Raw genomic sequence first — 22,768 nt, forward strand, 5'->3', positions numbered from 1 at the left:
ACGCCAACGATCGAAGAACGCGTATGGAACACGCGGTTGAACAGGAACGTTCATGATCGCAGCCCGGATCACGCCGCCACAGCGACGCCACCAAGCCAGATGCAGACGGACGAAGACGACGCCACCACCACGGCGTCTTATGGCGTCACGGGGTGGGTTCAAAACAATTAGGAAAAATAAACGCCACCGCCATTGCGCGATGGCTTACGGACCAATCAAAGCGTACTTCATTTTGGGTAGGGAAAGAGTATAGGACAGAAAGAAAGGGGGCTATAGGAGAGAGCGAGACAACCACACCCACATAGCACCCAGTGTGCAATGAGTAGACCCCTCTGCCTGCGACGCAGCGAGAGGAAGGCTGAGGAGGTTGAAAACGAAACCCCCGCGGCCTGCGACGGGGTCGAGGAAGGGGCAAATGCAACGCTCACTATGGAACTGCTTGTAGGCAGCGGGGGAAAGAGCGGAAGAAACCGCGAGGAGGAGGAGGTTTCGCGCGCGAGCTTGTGGGACGCGGCTGCGGAGGGGGAAGGGCGGAATGGGAAGAGAAGAAGGGCGAACGAAAACGAACGCGAACTTGTGGGTTTCGATTACGAGGGGTGGGAAGGGCGCAAGGGTCGAGGGGCGATTCGAGCGGCAGCGCGCAAGAGAAGGGAACAGAAAAATGAGACGGAGCAACCTCGACCGAAATTCGGCTAAGTCCCGATCGCGGCAGTCGAAATTTTTCTAAGTCCCGGGAAGCACGCGTTCCGCTGACGGTGCAGTGCAAGTGCAGCCAAGTGTTTGTCGACAATGTAGTGGAAAGTGATTGTGAAGCTGTAGGTGTTGATTGCAGTCCATATGCAAGGTAAGATAAAACAACATTACAATACCCCGGAAGTAATCTAATATTTTCATATGTTCATATGCCCACATAGCACCCACTGAACAATGAGTAGACCCCTCTGCCTGCGACGCAGCGAGAGGAAGGCTGAGGAAGTTGAAAACGAAACCCCCGCCGCCTGCGACGGGGTCGAGGAAGGGGCAAATGCGACGTTCACTATGGAACCGCTCGTAGGCAGCGGGGGAAAGAGCTGAAGAAACGCAGAGGAGGAGAAGGTTTCGCGCGCGAGCTTGTGGGACGCTGCTGCGGAGGGGGAAGGGCGGAATGGGAAGAGAAGAAGGGCGAACGAAAACGAACGCGAGCTTGTGGGTTTTGATTACGAGGGGTGGGAAGGGCGCAAGAGTCGAAGGGCGATTCGAACGGCAGCGCGCAAGAGAAGGGAGCAGAAAAACGAGACGGAGCAACCCCGATCGAAATTCGGCTAAGTCCCGATCGCGGCAGTCGAAATTTTTCTAAGTCCCGGGAAGCACGCGTTCCACAGACGGTGCAGTGCAAGTGCAGCCAAGTGTTTGTCGACAATGTAGTGGAAAGTGATTGTGAAGCTGTAGGTGTTGACTGCAGTCCACATGCAAGGTAAGATAAAACAACATTACATTACCCCGGAAGTAATCTAATATTTTGATATGTTTTTTTCCTCTCCGACATGTACACGAGCATTCTGCATCGAACGGTCAACCCAAAGGTCACAGAACACGCCAACGATCGAAGTACGCGTATGGAACACAGGTCAACCCAAAGGTCACAGAACACGCCAACGATCGAAGTACGCGTATGGAACACGCGTTTGAACAGGAACGTTCATGATCGCAGCCCGGATCACGCCGCCACAGCGACGCCACCAAGCCAGATGCAGACGTAGACGACGGCACCAACACCAACAGCACGAACGGCGAACATCGCATCATGATGACGTCACACCATGACGACGTCATCACCAAAGTATTATGGCGTCACGGGGTGGGTTCGAAATAATTAGCGAAAATAAACGCCACCGCCATTGCGCGATGGCTTACGGACCAATCAAAGCGTACTTCATTTTGGGTAGGGAAAGAGTATAGGAAAGAAAGAAAGGGGGCTATAGGAGAGAGCGAGACAACCACAGTCCACGTCTCCGAATCGCTCTAGTCTCCGTTCCTTGGGCCCCTATAGTCTCGAGCTAGTCTCGTGGGTTATTTGCCATAAGCGCGTTGTTCCGGAGACTAGAGCGAGACTAGAGCAAGACTACAGCATTTCTATAGTGAGAAGATCGTCTCACTGTTATCTGGGCAGTGAGAAGATTTCTCACTATAGAAAAATCGATCCGAGATCCAGCCGCCAACGGAACGATACATACATTTGGCAAATATTTTGGCGGCCCGATTTCGTCCACTAGGGCCGGAACAAAATCGTCTCGATTTCAACCAATCAAACGTGACCCTTTCTCTCGCTCTCTCCTCTAGTCCCCTTTCTTTCTTTCTTATACTCTTTCCCTACCCAAAATGAAGTACGCTTTGATTGGTCCGTAAGCCATCGCGCAATGGCGGTGGCGTTTATTTTTCCTAATTGCTTTGAACCCACCCCGTGACGCCATAAGACTTTGGTGATGACGTCGTCATGGTGTGATGTCATAATGATGTGATGTTTGCCGTTCGTGCTGTTGGTGGTGGTGGCGTCGTCTACGTCTGCATCTGGCTTGGTGGCGTCGCTATGGCGGCGTGATCCGGGCTGCGATCATGAACGTTCCTGTTCAACCGCGTGTTCCATACGCGTTCTTCGATCGTTGGCGTGGTTGACCGTTCGATGCACAATGCTCGGGCACATGTCGGAGAAGGAAAAAAACATATCAAAATATTAGATTACTTCCGGGGTAATGTAATGTTGTTTTATCTTACCTTACATGTGGACTGCAGCCCACATAGCAGTGAGAAGATTTCTCACTATAGAAAAATCGATCCGAGATCCAGCCGCCAACGGAACGATACATACATTTGGCAAATATTTTGGCGGCCCGATTTCGTTCACTAGGGCCGGAACAAAATCGTCTCGATTTCAACCAAACAACGTGACCCTTTCTCTCGCTCTCTCCTCTAGTCCCCTTTCTTTCTGTCCTATATTATTTCCCTACCCAAAATGAAGTACGCTTTGATTGGTCCGTAAGCCATCGCGCAATGGCGGTGGCGTTTATTTTCGCTAATTATTTCGAACCCACCCCGTGACGCCATAATACTTTGGTGATGACGTCGTCATGGTGTGACGTCATCATGATGCGATGTTCGCCGTTCGTGCTGTTGGTGTTGGTGGCGTCGTCTACGTTGGTTTGGTGGCGTCGCTGTGGCGGCGTGATCCGGGCTGCATACAAGAACTTTCCTGTTCGCGCTGATGATCGCTGTAGACTGCACCGCGTACACCGATCGTTGACGCGGTTTCTTCCATCGATGCACAATGCTCGGGCACATGTCGGAGAGAAAGAAAACATCAGAATATTAGATCACTTACGGGGCAACGTAATGTTGTTTTAACTTACCTTGTGGATTGCAGTCAACACCTAGGGTATCACAATCACTTTGTATCTATATTTGTTAACTTTTCTAACACTTAGCCGCACTTGCACTGCACCGTCTGTGGAACGCGTGCTTCCCGGGACTTAGAAAATTTTCGACTGCCGCGATCGGGACTTTGCCGAATTTTGCTCGAGGCTGCTCCGTCTCGTTTTTCTGTTCCCTTCTCTTGCGCGCTGCCGTTCGAATCGCCCTTCGACTCTTGCGCCCTTCCCACCCCTCGTAATCGAAACCCACAAGCTCGCGTTCGTTTTCGTTCGCCCTTCTTCTCTTCCCATTCTGCCATTCCCCCCCCGCAGCCGCGTCCCACAAGCTCGCGCGTGAAAGCTCCTCCTCCTCTGGGTTTCTTCCGCTCTTTCCCCCGCTGCCTACGAGCGGTTTCATAGTGAGCGTCACATTTGCCCCTTCCTCGACCCCGTCGCAGGCCGCGGGGGTTTCGTTTTCAACCTCCTCAGCCTTCCTCTCGCTGCGTCGCCGGCGGAGGGGTCTGCTCATTGTTCAGTGTGAAGTAAATAGTTTACTCATATGTTATGAAAATGGCAGTGTACGAATCATTTTGAATTAGTATGAGAAAAAATTGATAGGTGAAATTGCACATAAAGGGCTGAATAATGTGTTACTTATTTTTCTCCTATTGCTGGTGTTATAACGCAACAATAAGTAATATTTGAATTTATTTTCATTCAAATATTGTAGTTTACTTACTTAACAATTGATAGACCCGAGTATATTGATAAATGTTGATAAAAAGTGTTGTTTTGTGTTTATAAACATACCTCATATGCATAGCCAATGTGCTGGGTACCCGGGTACCCGGGTGCCCAGGTGCCACTGGGCGTATGTTACTTTTGTCGGCCCTTAATTACCTTTAAATATTAATTATCAAAACAATTCCAAAGCCAACTCGACTTGAAAAGAGTTGTACTTTGGGGATCCGGAGTTTCGTAAAAAAAAAATTGACGGAAAGTCTAACATTTTTTCGTTGAAACTTGAAATGGATACCCGGGTACCCGGGTGCCCAACCGAGGGTTAAGTATGCAATATGAAAATTTTACATGAAATTTCAGAAGGCTGTATAACCCACCTAGCATTGCTGTATATGATAGGGGCACGAAGGCTGCATAGCCTACCCTACAAACCACGATTCCTATGCTGAGTGTAGGAGTGAGTGCGACTTCCGATGAAACAGCGCTATACGAGCTCCAGATCGAGCAGTTTTGTGTATGAGCGCGAACGAGACGGCTGATGAGACGGCAATACTTTAGGTCGTTTTCGTCGTTTGAGTTTGAAATCTTCCCGAATTTTGTTCGATTGATCGAAATGTGAATCGAAACACACCGCGACACCGCGATTTGATTTGCCTTTTTTCGCATAAATCCGGCGATTTTCAATTAGAAAAATGCGTCTGATTGTCGTACGATAATGGTAGACCTTGTCGCGAACTAATTTGATCTGCTTTTCGGTCAACTTTAGCCGTTTAATCTATTGCACTGCGGCTGTTCGCATTCAATGAAACAGCCGCAAGAACATGCATTTTTCGATGTTTCTAGCCCCATTTCTTCGTCAAAAAGGATTGCATGATGTACATTTACAAATCAACAACATTTTTCCTGATTATCCGAGTACATTTACCTGCCACAATTTGGCACAAAACGGCGAGGAACAGAGCTGTTTTTCTTAACATAAAAGAGACGGGTATGATGATCCGTTTCTTCGCACTGTTTGCCACGGCTGTAACGAAGCAGATCATCATCGATGCACCGGCCAGGATATGAAAACGGCGTTAGAAAAGATCTGCCCTGGAAGAGTTAGGCAGTGCTGAAAACGCAGCGCGATCTCCGCCCACGACAGCAAGAAAAGACGCGCGCGTTTCTTGCGTGGACGAGAGTTGGGAAAGGGGCGAAGATGTCCATCTTCACAACATTTGAAAGGGTTAAGAGTGGAGGGGGAAAATGGCTAAAACCAATGGATGTTTTTGCTTGCTTGTGCAGTTGCCCAATCAGAAGAGAACAACAAAACAGCAGCAGAACAATCGGCAACAGCATCCGGTGCCAAGCACGAAACGCAGAATGCAGAACAAAGGACAACAATCAGCGCAGGATGTACGAACAATGGGGGGGATGAGGGGTTTGTAGCGAGGAGAGCGTGTGCACCAAGGTGTTTACTACGCGTTGGTGATAGCCACCGAAAAGGGCGTTGTCGATGCAGCCAACAGCAGAAGAAAACGATCGCGAATTGGTCGTGTGTTGCCGCATTTTGATAGGCGGAAAACATGTTCAAGAATGTCGGAGTTTTGCGTTCAAAACGGCATGTTTTGATGTCGCATATTCCTGGGAAAATTCACGATAGTTTGAGCTATATTCTTCGCTAGCTCTTCTATCTTTTCTGCGCAATAAAGTGCACACAAAGTACAACAACCCAGATGCACTTTGCGCATAGCGATTGGTCAAAAGTTGTGTTGATTTGGTATCAAGGTATGATGCGTTTCAGGGTGCAATCTATTGTTCGTGTTGAGCCTGATGATCGTGTGCGCGGTTGCCAATACGCACGTGAAGCGTGACACGCATTTTTTGTTGAGCAAAATGTTTGTTTTCCATTTCAATCAATGTGAATCATGATGATCATTCGAAGGCATGTTTGTGACATTGTGAACAATTCAAAATGTGTGAACTTTTTGTCACAACGCACGGTCTCGATTTCACGTATTGATGTAGCGTTTGTGAACAGGTGATTATCAACAAAGCATTGGTTCAAAACGTTGCATGTTCGAAATTCCCGTCCCAAATCCTATCATCTCTCTAACATCATTCCACTTCATACAGATTCATTCACCCACATACATCACCGACAGACATACCGCGACAAACCACGACCTACGACTACGACGATGACGAAAGAGCAGACCTAGAACGGGGGGAGTGAGACAAGCAGAAGATCGGCGATCCAAAATGGTGGATGGGCGGTCGAAAATTTTTTTTCGATTTTTTCAACTACTCGAAAAAACCTCTGAAAGTATGCAATTTGAAATTTTTACATGAAATTTCAGAAGGTGGCATAACCCAAAAACCAAGGTGGCATATGATAGGGGCACGAAGGTGCCATAAGAAACAAACCTCCCCAAAAAGGTTTGCTTCTTATGCCACCTTGCAAAATTTCAAATTTGGCTTGTAGGGTAAAAACCACCCCATTCAGGTTTGTTCGCTACCCTACAAACCACGATTCCTATGCTGAGTGTAGGAGTGAGTGCGACTTCCGATGAAACAGCGCTATACGAGCTCCAGATCGAGCAGTTTTGTGCATGAGCGCGAACGAGACGGCTGATGAGACGGCAATACTTTAGGTCGTTTTCGTCGTTTGAGTTTGAAATCTTGCCGAATTTTGTTCGATTGAACGAAATGTGAATCGAAACACACCGCGACACCGCGACACCGCGATTTGATTTGCCTTTTTCGCATAAATCCGGCGATTTTCAATTAGAAAAGTGCATCTGATTGTCGTACGATAATGGTAGACCTTGTCGCGAATTAATTTTATCTGCTTCTCGGTCAACTTTAGCCGTTTAATCTATTGCACCGCGGCTGTTCGCATTCAAAGAAACAGCCGGCAGAACATGTATTTTTCGATGTTTCTAGCCCCAATTCTTCGCCAAAAAAGTTTGCATGATGTACATGCACAAATCATAAACATTTTGCCTCATTATCCAAGTGCATTCACAGGCATTTTTGCCACAAAACGGTGAGGAACAGAGCTGTTTTCCTTAACATAAAAAGGATGGGAATGATGATCCGTTTCTTCGCACCATTTTCCACGGCTGTACCGAGGCAGACGATGCCATGAAGTGCACAGATTAGGTTACGAAAACGGCGATAGAAAAGATTCCCCACGGAAGCGCTACGCAGTGCTTAAAACGAAGCGCGATCTCAGCCCACGGCAGCAAGGAAGGGCGATCGCGTCCCTTGCGTGGGCGAGAGATGGGAAAGGGGCGAAGATCTCTTCGCAACATTTGAACGGGTTAAAGTGATGCGGGAAAATGTCTTGCTTTTGCAGTTGCCCAATCAGAAGAGAACAACAAAACAGCAGCAGAACAATCGGCAACAGCATCCGGTGCCAAGCACGAAACGCAGAATGCACAACAAAGGTCAACAATCTGCGCAGGATGTACCAACAATGGTGGAGGAGGGGTTTGCAGCGAGGAGGGCGTGTGCGCCAAGGTGTTTACTACGCGTTGGTGATAGTCACCGAAAAGGGCGTTGTCGATGCCGCCAACAGCAGAAGAAAACGATCGCAAATTGGTGTTGTTTTGACGCAATTTGATAGGTGGAAAAATGCTCAAGAATGTCGGAGTTTTGCGTTCAAAACGGCATGTTTTGATGTCGCATATTCCTGGGAAAATTCACGATAGTTTGAGCTATATTCTTCGCTAGCTCCTCTATCTTTTCTGCGCAAGAAAGTACACACAAAGTACAACAACCCAGATGCACTTTGCGCATAGCGATTGGTCAAAAGTTGTGTTGATTTGGTATCAAGGTATGATGCGTTTTAGGGTGCAATCGATTGTTCGTGTTTAGCCTGATGATCGTGTGCGCGGTGGCGAATATGCTCGTGAAGCGTGACACGCATTTTTTGATGAGCAAAATGTTTGTTTTCCATTTCAATCAATGTGAATCATGATGATCATTCGAAAGCATGTTTGTGACATTGTGAACAATTCAAAATGTGTGAACTTTTTGTCACAACGCACGGTCTCGATTTCACGTATAGATGTAGCGTTTGTGAACAGGTGATTATCAACAAAGCATTGGTTCAAAACGTTGCGTGTTCGAAATTCCCGTCCCAAATCCTATCATCTCCCTAACATCATTCCACTTCATACACATTCATTCATCCACATACATCACCGACAGACATACCGCGACAAACCACGACCTACGACGATGACGAAAGAGCAGACCTAGAACGGGGGAGTGAGACAAGCAGAAGATCGGCGATCCCAAATGGTGGATGGAGGGCGGTCGAAAGTTTTTTTTTCGATTTTTTCAACTACTCGAAACAACCCCTGAAAGTATGCAATTTGAAATTTTTACATGAAATTTCAGAAGGTTGCATAACCCAAAAACCACCCTACAAACCACGATTCCTATGCTGAGTGTAGGAGTGAGTGCGACTTCCGATGAAACAGCGCTATACGAGCTCCAGATCGAGCAGTTTTGTGTATGAGCGCGAAAAAGACGGCTGATGAGATGGCAATACTTTTGGTCATTTTCGTCGTTTGAGTTTGAAATCTTGCAGAATTTTGTTCGATTGATCGAAATGGGATTCGAAACACACCGCGACACCGCGATTTGATTTGATTTTTTTCGCATAAATCCGGCGATTTTCAATTAGAAAAATGCGTCTGATTGTTGTACGATAATGCCCTACAAACCACGATTCCTATGCTGAGTGTAGGAGTGAGTGCGACTTCCGATGAAACAGCGCTATACGAGCTCCAGATCGAGCAGTTTGGTATATGAGCGCGAAAAAGACGGCTGATGAGATGGCAATACTTTTGGTCATTTTCGTCGTTTGAGTTTGAAATCTTCCCGAATTTTGTTCGATTGATCGAAATGTGAATCGAAACACACCGCGACACCGCGACACCGCGATTTGATTTGCCTTTTTCGCATAAATCCGGCGATTTTCAATTAGAAAAGTGCATCTGATTGTCGTACGATAATGGTAGACCTTGTCGCGAATTAATTTTATCTGCTTCTCGGTCAACTTTAGCCGTTTAATCTATTGCACCGCGGCTGTTCGCATTCAAAGAAACAGCAGGCAGAACATACATTTTTCGATGTTCCTAGCCCCAATTCTTCACCAAAAAAGTTTGCATGATGTACATGTACAAATGATAAACATTTTGCCTCTTTATCCAAGTGCGTTTACAGACATTTTTGCCACAAAACGGCGAGGAACAGAGCTGTTTTTCTTAACATAAAAAGGATGGGAATGATGATCCGTTTCTTCGCACCGTTTTCCACGGTGGTAACGAGGCAGATGATACCGCAAAGTTTACAGATTAGGTGACGAAAACGGTGATAGAAAAGATTCCCCACGGAAGAAAGACCTAACTCCGCCCACGCCGGCAAGGAAGGGCGATCGCGTCCCTTGCGTGGGCGAGAGATGGGAAAGGGGCGAAGATCTCTTCGCAACATTTGAACGGGTTAAAGTGATGCGAGAAAATTTCTTGCTTGTGCAGTTGTCCAATCAGAAGAGAACAACAAAACAGCTGCAGAATAATCGGCAACAGCATCCGGTGCCAAGCACGAAACGCAGAATGCACAACAAAGGACAACAATCAGCGCAGGATGTAGGAACAATGGGGGAGGAGGGGTTTGCAACGAGGAGGGCGTGTGCGCTAAGGTGTTTACTACGCGTTGGTGATAGTCACCGAAAAGAGCGTTGTCGATGCAGCCAACAGCAGAAGAAAACGATCGCGAATTGGTGTTGTTTTGACGCAATTTGATAAGCGGAAAACATCCTCAAGAATGGTTGAGTTTTGTGCTCAAACCGCCTTGTGTTAATGTCGCATATTCCTGGGAAAACCCACGATAGTTTGGGCTATATTCTTCGCTAGCTCTTCTATCCTTTCTGCGCTAGAAAGTGCACACAAAGTACACCAATCCAGATGCACTTTGCGCATAGCGATTGGTCAAAAGTTGTGTTGATTTGGTATCAAGGTATGATGCGTTTTAGGGTGCAATCGATTGTTCGTGTTGAGCCTGATGATCGTGTGCGCGGTTGCCAATACGCACGTGAAGCGTGACACGCATTTTTTGTTGAGCAAATGTTTGTTTTCCATTTCAATCAATGTGAATCATGATGATCATTCGAAGGCATGTTTGTGACATTGTGAACAATTCAAAATGTGTGAACTTTTTGTCACAACGCACGGTCTCGATTTCACGTATAGAAGTAGCGTTTGTGAACAGGTGATTATCAACAAATCATTGGTTCAAAACGTTGCATGTTCGAAATTCCCGTCCCAAATCCTATCATCTCTCTAACATCATTCCACTTCATACAGATTCATTCACCCACATACATCACCGACAGACATACCGCGACAAACCACGACCTACGACTACGACGATGACGAAAGAGCAGACCTAGAACGGGGGGAGTGAGACAAGCAGAAGATCGACGATCCAAAATGGTGGATGGGCGGTCGAAAATTTTTTTCGATTTTTTCAACTACTCGAAAAAACCTCTGAAAGTATGCAATTTGAAATTTTTACATGAAATTTCAGAAGGTGGCATAACCCAAAAACCAAGGTGGCATATGATAGGGGCACGAAGGTGCCATAAGAAACAAACCTCCCCAAAAAGGTTTGCTTCTTATGCCACCTTGCAAAATTTCAAATTTGGCTTGTAGGGTATGATAGGGGCACGAAGGTGCCATAAGAAACAAACCTCCCCAAAGAGGTTTGCTCCTTGTGCCACCTTGCAAAATTTCAAATTTGGCTTGTAGGGTATAGAGGTAGGTGGGTTATACAGCCTTCTGAAATTTCATGTAAAAATTTCAAATTGCATACTTTCAGGGGTTGTTTCGAGTAGTTGAAAAAATCGAAAAAAAACTTTCGATCGCCCATCCACCATTTTGGATCGCCGATCTTCTGCTTGTCTCACTCCCCCGTTCTAGGTCTGCTCTTTCGTCATCGTCGTAGGTCGTGGTTTGTCGCGGTATGTCTGTCGGTGATGTATGTGGATGAATGAATGTGTATGAAGTGGAATGATGTTAGGGAGATGATAGGATTTGGGACGGGAATTTCGAACACGCAACGTTTTGAACCAATGTTTTGTTGATAATCACCTGTTCACAAACGCTACATCTATACGTGAAATCGAGACCGTGCGTTGTGACAAAAAGTTCACACATTTTGAATTGTTCACAATGTCACAAACATGCCTTCGAATGATCATCATGATTCACATTGATTGAAATGGAAAACAAACATTTTGCTCATCAAAAAATGCGTGTCACGCTTCACGTGCGTATTGGCAACCGCGCACACGATCATCAGGCTCAACACGAACAATCGATTGCACCCTAAAACGCATCATACCTTGATACCAAATCAACACAACTTTTGACCAATCGCTATGCGCAAAGTGCATCTGGGTTGGTGTACTTTGTGTGCACTTTATTGCGCAGAAAAGATAGAAGAGCTAGCGAAGAATATAGCTCAAACTATCGTGAATTTTCCCAGGAATATGCGACATCAAAACATGCCGTTTTGAACGCAAAACTCCGACATTCTTGAGCATGTTTTCCGCCTATCAAATTGCGTCAAAACAACACCAATTCGCGATCGTTTTCTTCTGCTGTTGGCTGCATCGACAACGCCCTTTTCGGTGACTATCACCAACGCGTAGTAAACACCTTGGCGCACACGCCCTCCTCGCTGCAAACCCCTCCTCCACCATTGTTGGTACATCCTGCGCAGAATGTTGTCCTCTGTTGTGCATTCTGCGTTTCGTGCTTGGCACCGGATGCTGTTGCCGATTGTTCTGCTGCTGTTTTGTTGTTCTCTTCTGATTGGGCAACTGCACAAGCAAGCAAAACCATCAATTTGTCTTAGCCATTTTCCCGCACCATTTTAACCCTTTCGTATGTTGCGAAGAGATCTTCGCACCTTTCCCAAATCTCGCCCTCGCAAGGGACGCGATCGCTCTTCCTTGCTGCCGTGGGCGGAGTTTACCCTTTCTTCCGTGGGGAATCTTTTCTATCGCCGTTTCGTCACCTAAGCAGTGCGCTTCGCGGTATCATCGGCCTCGATACAGCCGTGGCAAATGGTGCGAAGAAACGGATCATCATTCCCAACCCTTTCATGTTAAGAAAAACAGCTCTGTTCCTCGCTGTTGTGTGGCATAAATGCAGGTAGATGCACTTGGATAATGAGGCAAAATGTTTATGATTTGTGCATGTACATCATGCAAACTTTTTTGGCGAAGAATTGGGGCTAGAAACTGTCGTAATTCGCTGTATTTTCCATTTTTTCACGCATTACACGCATTACATCCACGTATGACATCCACGTATAACATCTATTACAAGACTACCCTTTATCAGAGACGCCGCTTCTCCGGTTCCCGTATGCGAAAAATCCTCTTCTCAAAGATCGGCTCTCGATCATCGCTATCGCTCCTGCTACGATTATCATTATCTCTCCCTCTGTCTCTCCATTATCGCTATTGTTACGATTACCGCTATCGTTTCAAATATCGTTCTATCGCTCTCTCTCTCTCTCTCTCTCTCTCTCTCTCTCTCTCTGTCTGTCTTTCTCTGTTTCTTTCTCTTTTTTTCTCTTTCTACACCCTTATCACTACATTCACCCTCTCCCCTATTCTATATGTTAAGACTTACGCTGTGTTCCAAACAGACTAATGAAATGCGAGGAGTGTATGAAAAAACGAATTACCGCCTCTTCGCTACGCTTGCAAACCCCAATTATGCTCCTCGAGCTTGCCAACTTCCGGGTAAGATCCTAGCGGTAGACGTGGTAAAGAACCATATCTTTCAGCCTTTCTGGTTTCTTGACGATTCGCCTCGATCTTTCAACACCTGCGTCCTCCGAACTAGGCGGTGCGTGTGGAGCGCCTCCGGCTTCTACGGACGACGGTGCCACAGGAAGATCCTCGCCGTCGCATGCCACCGCTGATCTCGGTGCCCTTTTGACGTCTCTTGCGCTACGAGTGAATTGAAGGCCATGGTCGTTGCGGACAACCACCTTTGGTCCATGGCGACTCAGAACCGTATACTCCTCACGGGAAAACGAAGGGTCCGTCTTATTTCTCCTGGGAAGCCACAGAACCACCCTGTCGCCGACAGCTATACTGGATTCCCTAGCTTGCTCCTTGCTTCCTCCTGATCCTTGCTGATCCACTTAGCCGCCGCGTCCTGTTCGCGCACGTCTTCTCTATCCAGTTCCTTATGTTGCCCGGACTCCCACAGACTGGGAAATAGGCCACGATACTTCCACCCGACTAACAATTCAAACGGTGTCACGCCGAGACGAGCATGAGGTTTTGCTGTGTTATGCGCGTGCACATAATCGTCCAGGGCCTCTTTCCACGCGCGTCCTTCCTGCTTAGCAGCTGCTTGGGCTTTTATAATTCCTTGATCCTCGTACCTCTTTAAGGATTCTGGCCACTTCTGAGAACTCAAAGCCTTTCTCACATCGATGAGTTCCTGGTCATTTTCGGAGGCCTGTTCTACGTCTTTCCAGGTAATACTCATTTGGTTACTGTCCAACCTAAAAAGTAAGTGGCTATCGGCGCTATCGTCAAAAGGTTCCTCTGTCTGGCTTGGGCACTAAGGCGTGACAGGGCGTCTGCAACATTCAGATGGCCAGGTATTCGTTTCATCTCGAAGTCGAACGCTTGTAATCGCAAGGCCCAAGACTCCCCTCGCGTAATTGCGCGCTTGCTGGATCTGTGTCCTCCGCCGAATATGAATTCGTTAGCCTCTGAATCCGTTCTTATCGCAAAACGTTTTCCGGTCAAGTAGAATGCGAAGCGTTCTACACCCCACACGATTGCAAGCGCTTCTCTCTGGGTTTGGGGATACTTTTGCTCCGTTGGCGATAAGGCCTTCGAGGCGCATGAGATGATGCGAGGTTTACTGTGACGGTCAAATTGCACCAATACTGCGCCAAGGCCCACGGGAGATGCGTCAACGTATAGCTCCGTTACGTCGATGGGGTTGAAGTACCCTAGTCTGGATATCGACTTCAATGCCTCGTTTTTGAGATAAGAGAACTCATCCTCTTCCGCTTTGGACCAGTAAAAACGATCCGCCTTCGCTAAGTTCCTCAAATGTTTGGTCACGTCGGCTCGCATGAAGATAAATCGCTCCGAGAAGTTCATGAATCCTAAGAAACTTTTCACTTCCTGTATGTTCTCCGGCCTACGAAAATTCCGGACTGCCGCTAGTTTCGTATCCTCTACTTGTAAGCCTTCGCTGGTCAATGAGAATCCTACGAACTTAACTTTTTACTGACCGAACACGCATTTGTCCTTATTGATCCGTACATTATGCTCCTGAAGGCGCGCCAGCACCGCGTTGAGATATTCGTCGTGCGCTCTCTTATTTTTGCCGTGAATTAGGATATCGTCCAAGTAGCATTTCTGTCCTCGGCATCCTGCTAAAACTACGGTCTGCATTGCTTCCTGAAAGATGTCCGGTGCATTGCAGAGGCCAAATGGTAACCGCAAGAAGCGGTATGTCGCGTCTCCGGCGAAGAAATTAGTCAAGTGACGCGATTCCTCCGCTATTACCACATGAAAGAATGCGCTAGATAAGTCAATCGTGGAGAACCATTGTGCTCCATGCAAATCGTTAAGTATTTCCTCTATAGTGGGCATCCTGAATGGTGTTCTTATGATGCACCTATTGGGTCCTCGTAGGTCCACCACCAGGCGAATGTCGTCCTTGCCCTTAGGGACCACCAACAACGAGGAGCAAAAGGATCTGTCCATCTGGTCCGTCACTCTCTCTATTATGCCTGATGCTAACTGCTCCTCCAGTCTCCGTTGTGCTTCCTTACGAAACGGCAAGGGGATGTTGGTATAGATATTGCGCGACGGCGGCATTTCTTTGTTATATTCTATCACAATTGGCGGCATGTTGAATTTGGGAAATTCGTTGGAAATTGATAAGGCCCGTATTTCCACCTCCAATCCGAGCTGTAAGGCGCTATACCGTAGCGCCGTATCTCTGCTTAGAAGGGGCTTGGCTTCACGGATGACGTAGAATTTTTCAAATAACCTGGGGCGGTCCTCGGAAATGAATAACTCCGCTACGAAGGTACTTTCTACCTGAACCTTCTCGGCGCTAGCGTAGGCGTATAAAGATTTGTCTGAACCGCTCGTTACGCTGAAAATGTGTTCCCTGGACTGTTCATCGCCCATAAGTAAACTGAATATGCCTTCGTTAACGGTGTTGACCTCCGCCCCTGAATCTATCAGAAACAGTATCGGTACATTGTTGATGTGGCCAAGGACAGTTCCTTCGTTGCCAGTCAACTCCAAGTGTTTTTTTGTCCCTGATACCTCCGCAATAACCTAAAATAAATATCAATCATACAATTTGGTTAGTCAAACGACTAGTACGTACATCAACCCCTTGTCTGCTCGAGTCTATTACATTGCCACTGGAATTAACTACTGACAAGAAGTTTATTCCATTTCCGAATTCGTTACCATCAAAAAAATTCATAACAGCAATCGAATGTGCACGTGCGTCCACACCATCGAAATTCAACTGTTCGGTTCACTTACGGCTACCGCATCCTCAGATTCCTCTTTCATTAGGGCTGCCACCTTGGCGCTTCTGCCGTCTCCGTCGTCCGAGCTCCTACGTTTGGATGAAGCGGGGGAAGGGAATTTGGTGCAAGCCCTCTCGATGTGGCCCACGATTCCGCAGTTGTGGCACACTTTGTTTTGCAACAGCGCGAAACATCTGGAGGGCACGTGATTGTTGCTTGTACACCTCCAGCATGGTTTATCCAGCTTCCCATTTTGGCCGGTTGGGTGTGAATTTGGCCAATTCCTCTTGCGGCCTTGCGCGTCGAACGGCCTGTTCATCGTCCGCACCGCTTTAGGGTGATCTCCTCGGAAGTTATTCCTCTGTGGCCAGTTTCCTCTCTGCTGGCCGTAAGAAACGGCTGCCACTGTAACGTCGCGTGCTGCGGGGTGTGCTTTTGCGTAAATCTCCTCGTTGCTCCGGGTGAGTTCGTAGCCACGGATTCTGTCGACAAGGTCCGAGAGCGAACCCCCTTTGCGTAGCACTTTACGATCGCCTCTCGCTCTCGCTCGGATCACGTCAGCGACGCTCTCCAGTAACTTCTCCCCATCGTAGTCACACAGCTTGGCCGCAGCTATTATGCGTTTGAGGTACTTCGATTCCTGCTCGTTCTGCTGCTGGACCATACTTCTCAATTTCTGCCGCTGTGTCAGGCTATACTCGCGCGAGCCAAAGAAGGCTTTCAGGCGGTCCATAGCGCCTGACTATGGAGTGACCTGACTGTCAAGCGAAGTCGCTGGTGCCTCCTCTAAAATCTCTAGCAGCTTTGAGCCAGCCTTCACCTTGAAGACGTTCATTTTTGCCGCCTCGTCGACAATTCCTACTAGAGCTAACGACGCTTCCAACAGGTCCCTCCAGGTTTCGAATGATCGGCGACCAATATCGTCCTCGCCTTCGTCTGGGGTGCACGGCGGGACGTTCATTGATGCCACCGCCCACGAGTTCAATGACGCCGTCATCGTCGGCAATGGCGGGTTAATGGCGTCTTCCATCGTAGAGCATTGTAGAGGGTCATTGGTGTTTGGCTCGCAGATGAAAGCCGAACTTCAAGTTCGCATTTTGTCCGCATTCCTCTTCCTTAACTCCTTCTTCAGCCACTTATTATCCTGTACTGCTCTTTTCAGTAATTGTTGCAAACTTTTGTTAGTCTTCGTTTTTTTTTTCTAAAAAAAAAATAGAACATCATGAATATTAGTAAGCTACCCGCTCGGGGGTGCTTCCTGGAATCTAGCCCGAGTGACTATTCCAGCTACGTAGAGGCTCAGGAATCTAACCGACGAGGTTATTCCAGCCTATACACATGCAAGCTGCCCACTCAGAGGTGCTTCCTGGAATCTAGCCCGAATGGCTATTCCAGCTACGCTGAGGCTCAGGAATCTAACCGACGAGGTTATTCCAGCCGATACACATGCAAGCTACCCACTCGGAGGTGCTTCCTGGAATCTAGCCCGAATGGCAAATTCCAGCTACGCTGAGGCTCAGGAATCTAACCGACGAGGTTATTCCAGCCAATGCACGTGAAATTCATCCTCTCGGGGATGTGCCTGCGAAACACCCAAGCTACACATCACTCCTAAGACACCCTTCCATCAGTGTGTCTTTCAAGGTTAATCCATCGGCGTTGCACTGTAGCGTCATGCACAGGGGAAAACGTTTTCCTAGAACTTAGTGACGCCGCGCCACTCGTAAGTCACTCGCTCGTCACTCGCCCAGAGGCGCTTCCTGGAATCTAGCCGGGATGGCGGTTCCAGCTACGGATCGGCGGTCTAACTGAAGAGGCTGTTTCAGCTAATGCACGTGAAATCCACCCACTCGGAGATGTGTCTCGGGACCACCCAAGCCACATATCACTCCTAAGACACCCTTCCATCAGTGTGTATCTCAAGGTTGAACCATCGGCACTAGCACTGCGCGTCGTGCGCTGGGAAGACCATTTTCCTAGAATCAAGTGACGCCACGCAACTCCTAAGTCACTTGCACCGAGCCGCTTGCCCTTTAAACCTTATTCACTTATTTATTTTTCTGTTTTTTTTCTTTTTACACTAAACTCACTTCCCGGGAGCTTTTGCGCCATTGTCGTTATTCGCTGTATTTTCCATTTTTTCACGCATTACACGCATTACATCCACGTATGACATCCACGTATAACATCTATTACAAGACTACCCTTTATCAGAGACGCCGCTTCTCCGGTTCCCGTATGCGAAAAATCCTCTTCTCAAAGATCGGCTATCAGCCACTCTCTCTCTCGATCATCGCTATCGCTCCTGCTACGATTATCATTATCTCTCCCTCTGTCTCTCCATTATCGCTATTGTTACTGTTTCGATTACCGCTATCGTTTCAAATATCGTTCTATCGCTCTCTCTCTCTCTCTCTCTCTCTCTCTCTCTCTCTCTCTCTGTCTGTCTCTCTCAGTTTCTTTCTCTTTCTTTCTCTTTCTACACCCTTATCACTACAGAAACATCGAAAAATACATGTTCTGCCGGCTGTTTCTTTGAATGCGAACAGCCACAGCGCAATAGATTAAACGGCTAAAGTTGACCGAAAAGCAGATCAAATTAATTCGCGACAAGGTCTACCATTATCGTACGACAATCAGACGCATTTTTCTAATTGAAAATCGCCGGATTTATGCGAAAAAAGGCAAATCAAATCGCGGAGTCGCGGTGTGTTTCGATTCACATTTCGATCAATCGAACAAAATTCGGGAAGATTTCAAACTCAAACGACGAAAATGACCTAAAGTATTGCCGTCTCATCAGCCGTCTCGTTCGCGCTCATACACAAAACTGCTCGATCTGGAGCTCGTATAGCGCTGTTTCATCGGAAGTCGCACTCACTCCTACACTCAGCATAGGAATCGTGGTTTGTAGGGCGGTATGTCTGTCGGTGATGTATGTGGATGAATGAATGTGTATGAAGTGGAATGATGTTAGGGAGATGATAGGATTTGGGACGGGAATTTCGAACACGCAACGTTTTGAACCAATGCTTTGTTGATAATCACCTGTTCACAAACGCTACATCTATACGTGAAATCGAGACCGTGCGTTGTGACAAAAGTTCACACATTTTGAATTGTTCACAATGTCACAAACATGCCTTCGAATGATCATCATGATTCACATTGATTGAAATGGAAAACAAACATTTTGCTCATCAAAAAATGCGTGTCACGCTTCACGAGCATATTCGCCACCGCGCACACGATCATCAGGCTCAACACGAACAATCGATTGCACCCTAAAACGCATCATACCTTGATACCAAATCAACACAACTTTTGACCAATCGCTATGCGCAAAGTGCATCTGGGTTGTTGTACTTTGTGTGTACTTTCTTGCGCAGAAAAGATAGAGGAGCTAGCGAAGAATATAGCTCAAACTATCGTGAATTTTCCCAGGAATATGCGACATCAAAACATGCCGTTTTGAACGCAAAACTCCGACATTCTTGAGCATGTTTTCCACCTATCAAATTGCGTCAAAACAACACCAATTCGCGATCGTTTTCTTCTGCTGTTGGCTGCATCGACAACGCCCTTTTCGGTGACTATCACCAACGCGTAGTAAACACCTTGGCGCACACGCCCTCCTCGCTGCAAACCCCTCCTCCACCATTGTTCGTACATCCTGCGCAGATTGTTGTCCTTTGTTGTGCATTCTGCGTTTCGTGCTTGGCACCGGATGCTGTTGCCGATTGTTCTGCTGCTGTTTTGTTGTTCTCTTCTGATTGGACAACTGCACAAGCAAGACATTTTCCCGCATCACTTTAACCCGTTCAAATGTGGCGAAGAGATCTTCGCCCCTTTCCCATCTCTCGCCCACGCAAGGGACGCGATCGCCCTTCCTTGCTGCCGTGGGCTGAGATCGCGCTTCGTTTTAAGCACTGCGTAGCGCTTCCGTGGGGAATCTTTTCTATCGCCGTTTTCGTAACCTAATCTGTGCACTTCATGGCATCGTCTGCCTCGGTACAGCCGTGGAAAATGGTGCGAAGAAACGGATCATCATTCCCATCCTTTTTATGTTAAGGAAAACAGCTCTGTTCCTCACCGTTTTGTGGCAAAAATGCCTGTGAATGCACTTGGATAATGAGGCAAAATGTTTATGATTTGTGCATGTACATCATGCAAACTTTTTTGGCGAAGAATTGGGGCTAGAAACATCGAAAAATACATGTTCTGCCGGCTGTTTCTTTGAATGCGAACAGCCGCGGTGCAATAGATTAAACGGCTAAAGTTGACCGAGAAGCAGATAAAATTAATTCGCGACAAGGTCTACCATTATCGTACGACAATCAGATGCACTTTTCTAATTGAAAATCGCCGGATTTATGCGAAAAAGGCAAATCAAATCGCGGTGTCGCGGTGTGTTTCGATTCACATTTCGATCAATCTAACAAAATTCGGCAAGATTTCAAACTCAAACGACGAAAACGACCTAAAGTATTGCCGTCTCATCAGCCGTCTCGTTCGCGCTCATGCACAAAACTGCTCGATCTGGAGCTCGTATAGCGCTGTTTCATCGGAAGTCGCACTCACTCCTACACTCAGCATAGGAATCGTGGTTTGTAGGGTAGCGAACAAACCTTAATGGGGTGGTTTTTAGGCTATGCAGCCTTCGTGCCCCTATCATATTCAGCAATGCTAGGTGGGTTATACAGCCTTCTGAAATTTCATGTAAAAATTTCAAATTGCATACTTTCAGGGGTTGTTTCGAGTAGTTGAAAAAATCGAAAAAAAACTTTCGACCGCCCATCCACCATTTTGGATCGCCGATCTTCTGCTTGTCTCACTCCCCCGTTCTAGGTCTGCTCTTTCGTCATCGTCGTAGGTCGTGGTTTGTCGCGGAATGTCTGTCGGTGATGTATGTGGATGAATGAATGTGTATGAAGTGGAATGATGTTAGGGAGATGATAGGATTTGGGACGGGAATTTCGAACACGCAACGTTTTGAACCAATGCTTTGTTGATAATCACCTGTTCACAAACGCTACATCTATACGTGAAATCGAGACCGTGCGTTGTGACGAAAAGTTCACACATTTTGAATTGTTCACAATGTCACAAACATGCCTTCGAATGATCATCATGATTCACATTGATTGAAATGGAAAACAAACATTTTGCTCATCAAAAAATGCGTGTCACGCTTCACGAGCATATTCGCCACCGCGCACACGATCATCAGGCTCAACACGAACAATCGATTGCACCCTAAAACGCATCATACCTTGATACCAAATCAACACAACTTTTGACCAATCGCTATGCGCAAAGTGCATCTGGGTTGTTGTACTTTGTGTGTACTTTCTTGCGCAGAAAAGATAGAGGAGCTAGCGAAGAATATAGCTCAAACTATCGTGAATTTTCCCAGGAATATGCGACATCAAAACATGCCGTTTTGAACGCAAAACTCCGACATTCTTGAGCATGTTTTCCACCTATCAAATTGCGTCAAAACAACACCAATTCGCGATCGTTTTCTTCTGTTGTTGGCTGCATCGACAACGCCCTTTTCGGTGACTATCACCAACGCGTAGTAAACACCTTGGCGCACACGCCCTCCTCGCTGCAAACCCCTCCTCCACCATTGTTCGTACATCCTGCGCAGATTGTTGTCCTTTGTTGTGCATTCTGCGTTTCGTGCTTGGCACCGGATGCTGTTGCCGATTGTTCTGCTGCTGCTTTGTTGTTCTCTTCTGATTGGACAACTGCACAAGCAAGACATTTTCCCGCATCACTTTAACTCGTTCAAATGTTGCGAAGAGATCCTCGCCCCTTTCCCATCTCTCGCCCACGCAAGGGACGCGATCGCCCTTCCTTGCTGCCGTGGGCTGAGATCGCGCTTCGTTTTAAGCACTGCGTAGCGCTTCCGTGGGGAATCTTTTCTATCGCCGTTTTCGTAACCTAATCTGTGCACTTCATGGCATCGTCTGCCTCGGTACAGCCGTGGAAAATGGTGCGAAGAAACGGATCATCATTCCCATCATTTTTATGTTAAGGAAAACAGCTCTGTTCCTCACCGTTTTGTGGCAAAAATGCCTGTGAATGCACTTGGATAATGAGGCAAAATGTTTATGATTTGTGCATGTACATCATGCAAACTTTTTTGGCGAAGAATTGGGGCTAGAAACATCGAAAATACATGTTCTGCCGGCTGTTTCTTTGATTGCGAACAGCCGCGGTGCAATAGATTAAACGGCTAAAGTTGGCTGAAGAGCAGATCAAATTAATTCGCGACAAGGTCTACCATTATCGTACAACAATCAGACGCACTTTTCTAATTGAAAATCGCCGGATTTATGCGAAAAAGGCAAATCAAATCGCGGTGTCGCGGTGTGTTTCGATTCACATTTCGATCAATCGAACAAAATTCGGCAAGATTTCAAACTCAAACGACGAAAACGACCTAAAGTATTGCCGTCTCATCAGCCGTCTCGTTCGCGCTCATGCACAAAACTGCTCGATCTGGAGCTCGTATAGCGCTGTTTCATCGGAAGTCGCACTCACTCCTACACTCAGCATAGGAATCGTGGTTTGTAGGGTAGCGAACAAACCTTAATGGGGTGGTTTTTAGGCTATGCAGCCTTCGTGCCCCTATCATATTCAGCAATGCTAGGTGGGTTATACAGCCTTCTGAAATTTCATGTAAAAATTTCAAATTGCATACTTTCAGGGGTTGTTTCGAGTAGTTTAAAAAATCGAAAAAAAACTTTCGACCGCCCATCCACCATTTTGGATCGCCGATCTTCTGCTTGTCTCACTCCCCCGTTCTAGGTCTGCTCTTTCGTCATCGTCGTAGGTCGTGGTTTGTCGCGGTATGTCTGTCGGTGATGTATGTGGATGAATGAATGTGTATGAAGTGGAATGATGTTAGGGAGATGATAGGATTTGGGACGGGAATTTCGAACATGCAACGCACTGAACCAATTCTTTATTGATGATCACCTGTTCACAAACGCTACATCAATACGTGAAATCGAGACCGTGCGCTGTGACAA

At 47.0% G+C, this 22,768-nt stretch overlaps 1 long non-coding RNA gene across 1 annotated transcript; it reads left to right on the plus strand.

The window, feature by feature from the left end:
• Positions 1-361: 361 nt before the first annotated feature.
• On the plus strand, positions 362-1,970 carry LOC125949084 (uncharacterized). The gene is made up of 3 exons (XR_007468644.1): positions 362-486; positions 1,096-1,550; positions 1,607-1,970. It is a non-coding gene; the product is annotated as an uncharacterized LOC125949084 (long non-coding RNA).
• The last annotated feature ends 20,798 nt before the right edge of the window (positions 1,971-22,768 follow it).

The sequence above is a fragment of the Anopheles darlingi genome, chromosome X, assembly GCF_943734745.1.
Source record: "Anopheles darlingi chromosome X, idAnoDarlMG_H_01, whole genome shotgun sequence".
In the NCBI taxonomy this organism is placed as follows: Eukaryota; Metazoa; Arthropoda; class Insecta; order Diptera; family Culicidae; genus Anopheles; species Anopheles darlingi.